A 5,129-nucleotide genomic window follows, 5' to 3' on the forward strand; every position below is an offset into this window, starting at 1 on the left:
CGCTGACCTGTCGTAGTACCTTTTCTGCTGCAGCTGACGTTGGACTCTCCTGGCGTGCGTGTCTCTGTGACTGACGACCTTGGGCTGAAGCTGCTGGTGACGACGACTCATGAGCAGCTGGGCTGGTGATCTGAAGCTGTCGACAGGTGTGTTCCGATACTCAAGCAGACTCAGGTAGGGGTCTCTCTGGTCAACCTTGGCCTTTTCCATCAGCAACTTGGCGATCTGTACTGTTTTTTCGGCGAGGCCGTTGCTTTGGGGATAATGCGGACTGGTAGTCGTGTGGGTGAACTCCCAAGTCTTTGCGAAGGTCTCAAACTCCATACTTGAGTACTGAGGTCCATTATCCGAAATAACAGTCTCAGGTACGCCGTGTCTGGCGAAGGTTGCCTTCAGCTTGCGTATCACAGCTGAGGATGTTGTGCTGTGTAGCTTGTCGAGTTCAAAGTATCTGCTGTAATAATCCACTGTGACGGTATAATTGTCATGATTCCAGGTGAACAAGTCAGTAGCGACTACTTGCCATGGCCTGTCCGGGATCTTGTGGCTGATCATGGGCTCTTTAGTCTTTGACGGTCTGTAGGTGAGACAGGTGGGGCACTGTCCAACCATTTCCTCAATCTGCTTGTTCATCCCAGGCCAGAACACTATGTCACGGGCTCTCTGCTTGCATTTCTCCATGCCCCTGTGTCCTGTGTGTATCCGGGATAACATCTCTGCATGGAGCGAGGTAGGTATGATGATTTTCTCGCCTTTAAACAAAATGTTATTCATCTCGGACAGTTCATCTCGGTGGTTCCAGTATTCTGCAACTCTCTGAGGCCATCCTTCTCTGATTGTCTCTCTCAGCACTGTGAGCTGTGTGTCTGCGGCAGTCGCAGCTCTGATCTCTGTCAGTTTCGTGTCACTGACCGGCAGGCCACTGTACACTGTATGTACTTGCATGTCCATGCCTTCTCTGAAGCTGTCATCTTGGTCTGTGAGCGACTTGCGGGACAGCGTGTCTGCCACGGGGATCTCCTTGCCTGGTCTGTGCACGATGGTGAAGTCATACCGCTGTAGCTGGAGGATCATCCGCTGTAGTCTCGGAGGCGCTGCTGCGAGTGGTTTTCACATAATGGACTCAAGTGGTTTGTGGTCACTCTCCACGATGACATGACGACCATAGATGTATTGGTGAAAACGCTTGCATCCGAACAGAATAGCATATAGCTCTTTCTCTATTTGTGCGTAATTGACTTCACTGTCATTTAGCGATTTGGATGCATATCCGATGGGCTTTTCTTCCTGTAGCAGGACTGCACCTAGTCCGTACTTCGATGCGTCGACTTGTAGTCTGAGCTCTTTACCAGGGTCATAGTAGGCCAAGTGTTAAGCTCGCGCACCAGAACCTGACCCGTGTGGCGAAGCCCAAGACAGACAGACACGAGATGACTTCAAAAGCTACCAAGGGGGGTTTTATTGTGGGAGGGAAATGTATGGTGAAAAAAGGCGTTCAGTTAGTGGGATGTGTGAATAAACTATGTGTGGTGTCCCGTGGTTTGCGTGAATAACTATGTGTGAGTGATCTTAGCCAATGTGTGGTGCGGTATGTAAATGACCAGGAGGTGTTGAAAAAATGTGCGTGCACCTGGCGAGAAAGTCCAGTCCGTGATCCAAGGGGGGTTGTCCGAGAAAGTCCAGGTCCGAGATCCGGGAAGTCGAGTCCGAAAGGAGGGGTCCAGATAGAGGGACAAGGGGGGAGATCGCAGGAGAGGTCCGGGGAGAAACGTGAAGGTGGCTGGGGACGAGGGAGACGCGGGGAGCCGTGGAAATCGCGGAGGGAGAGTCTTGGGAGGAAACAGAGACACGAAGATAAGACACTGGGGAATAAACAGAATGCAAGGACCGCTGGAGGGCTTGTCAGAACTTTACCGCAGGGGTTCAGTACGTCGAAGCACTGAGAGACGTTCTGGGAGGCTTCTTGTAGAAGGCTGCCTGATTGCCACAGGTGTGCCTGATGGATGATGGCAAACACCTGGTGCAGTGCAGCGCTCGTCTCCTCAGAGCGCGAGCCGAGCGCTCGGATGTTTCCGGCACGTCCGAGCTGGGGGAGTGGCTTGAACGTGCCGGGGAGGCAGCTCGGGGCGGTGTAAGCACAACACTAAGACTGGTCCTGGTTCGCGTGTGATCACTTCTTTCATCTTCCTGAAAGCTTCGTCATGCTGCGCATCCCATCTGAATTCACTTGACTCCTTCAGCAGGTGACGCATGGGTGCGTTGATGTCTGAGAGCATCGGGGCAAACTTGGACAGATAGTTAACCATACCGAGGATTGTCTCCAACTCACCCTTGTCCTTGGGTGGCTTCATGTCTCTCACAGCTGCAATCTTGGCTGGGTCAGGCTTGACCCCATCCTTTGTGACGCGATGCCCAAAATAGCTGACCTCGGTGGCGCAGATCGTGCTCTTCTCCGGGTTGAGTTTCACTCCTCGCTCTCTGGAGCGCTGCAACATGGCTCGGAGATTGCTGTCGTGCTCCTCCTTGCTCTTTCCATATACGAGGACATCATCCACTATGTATTGTATTTAGAAATCACGTCAGGACACAGCGCTGTCGCTCGACACAACCTCTCCGTGGCATTCTTTATTTAGACTGACACAGCATCAAAGGCAGACCAGATCAAACAACCCAGAGCCCGCAGGCATCACCAATCGATCCCAGCACAATAGAACAGCACCAAATCAAATGCAGCACTGTCGATGTGTGCATACATAACATTCCCCCCCCCCCGGCAGGATTTCAAACATGAAAGGTTGACACAAAGTCCTCTAGGTGGCCAGGGCGTAAACGTGTGCGAACAGGTCGCGGGGCGGCCTGAGGCTGGGCAGGCCGAGGTGGGGAGGGAGATGGCAGGGGGAGCTGAGGCCCAGAAATGTCTGGGGCCCGTGTAGGAGCTGCATGAAGCCCCGGGGCGTCTCGCCATGCTGAGGGAATGGCTATGGTTGTGTCACCGGCTGTGTGTGGCGGAGCTGACACCTTCCGTAGACGACTGGAGTGCCACCGAGTGCCATCGCTGAGGAGGTAAGTGGCTGGGCCCAGCTGACGGGTGACTTGGAGAGGAGATGACCAGTATGAAGCCATTTTATTGTCCCTGTGGGGCCTGCGGACCCTGACCCAGTCTGACACATTGATGTCTGGCACCCTGGTTCGTTTTGACTGGTCAAACCGTTGCTTCATCCGCGTCTGCTGACGAGTGACTGAGGCTCTGACCCCAGAGGGAGGTGCCTGAGGTGTGGAGGGGCGGAGCCTGTCAAGGGGCATGCACAGTTCCCGGCCTAGCATGAGAGAGGCTGGGGAGACGCCTGTGGTCGAGTGCTGTGTGGCCCGATAGTGTAGCAGAGTGTGACGGATGGCCTGCGTGAAAGAGCACCCTTGGGCCATGTGTGCTCTGAGGCCGTTCTTCAGTGACTGGTGAAAACGTTCAACGCCGCCATTGGCCTGGGGGTGGTAGTACGCAGTGCGTATATGACGGATGCCCTTGCTTTCGAGATAAGCAGTGAACTCAGCAGAGACCAGCTGAGGGCCGTTGTCAGTGGTGATGGCCTTTGGGAGGCCCCAGCGAGAGAAAAGAGAGTCCAGGAAGTCGATGATGATCTGTGAGGTCACAGTGCCGGAAGTGGTGAGTTCAGGCCATTTTGAGTGTAGATCGTAGGCGACCACCATGAAGCGTTGGTGGTGGGGAACTCCATGGATCTCACCACAAATGTCCAACTGCAGGTGTTCCCAGGGCTGAGAGGGCCAGGCGAGAGGTTGCAGGGGTGGGGGAGCCTGGTGGCCAGTCTTGCCACTCACAAGGCAGGCAGAACAGTCCTTCACCAGAGCCTCAATATCTCTGTCTATCCCCAGCCACCACACCAGGTCTCGGCAGCGCTGTTTCAGTTTCACAATGCCCAGGTGGCCTTCATGCGCCGTATTCAAAACACGTGCACGGAGAGCAGCTGGGACCACTGTGCAAAACCCACGTGCCACGCAGGTGTCGTTCCAGCAGGAGAGCTCCTGTCTGACTCGGGCGAACGCAGCCAGCTCCTCTGGGACCTTGTGAGGCCAGCCGTTCTGGATGTAGGTGCGGAGCTGGGAGAGGACAGGGTCCTGTTCGGAGGCTGCCCTCAGCTCCTGCAGAGAGACAGTGGCCTGGAGGGGTGTGTGTAGCATTTGGACAATGTCCTTTTCCACACAGTCAGTGTCCGTCTGTGGAGCTGGGGTGGAGACAGAGCGAGAGAGCAGGTCGGCGACAACATTGTCTCTGCCTGGGGTGAACTGCAGGCTGAAGTTGTACTGGCGGAGGCGGTCAGACCAGCGGTGCAGCCTCAGGGGTTTGTGGCCTGTCCCAGATGTGGACAGCAGCGCTGTCAGGGCCTGGTGATCTGGTGAAGGAGCGGCCATAGAGGTAGAGGTGCCACCTTTCACAAGCCCAGATACAGGCTAACGCCTCACGCTCACCCACGGAGTACCGCTGCTCGGTCAGGTTGAGGGCACGGGAGGTGAAGGCAATGGGCTTCTCCACACCGTTCTGGGGTTGAGACAGCACGGCCCCTATCGCTGTGGCTGATGCGTCACAGGTCACAAAGGTGGAGCTGGAGATGTTGAAGTGAGCCAACACTGGTGGTGAAGTCAGTTGAGTCTTGAGATCACGCACAGCGTCACTGCATGCCTTTGACCACACCCATGGCTCGTCCTTACGCAGCAGCTGGCGCAGGGGGGCTGTGGTCGCAGAGTACTGGGGAAGAAACCTCAGGTAGTAACTTGTCATACCCAGGAAGGAGGCGACCTGGGCGGCCGAGCTGGGCTCAGGGATGGCCTGAATGGCGTCCACGTTGGATTGTAGTGGAGTTACACCGCTCGTTGACAGCCGGAACCCCACGAAGTCGATGGCTGGCACAGAGAGGACACATTTCTCAGCATTGCGAGTTAGCTTGTGCTTGGACAGGGCTGCGAAGACCATGTTAAGGCGCTTGTCGTGGATTTCACTGGTGGGCCCGTGTACCACTATATCGTCTAGATAAATGGCCACGCCCAGTATGCCAGCCAGCACGGAGACCATGATTTTCTGGAAGCAGCTAGGGGCGGAGCTGAGACCGAAAGGCATC

This window comes from Lampris incognitus, chromosome 6 (assembly GCF_029633865.1).
Source record: "Lampris incognitus isolate fLamInc1 chromosome 6, fLamInc1.hap2, whole genome shotgun sequence".
NCBI classification, from domain to species: domain Eukaryota; kingdom Metazoa; phylum Chordata; class Actinopteri; order Lampriformes; family Lampridae; genus Lampris; species Lampris incognitus.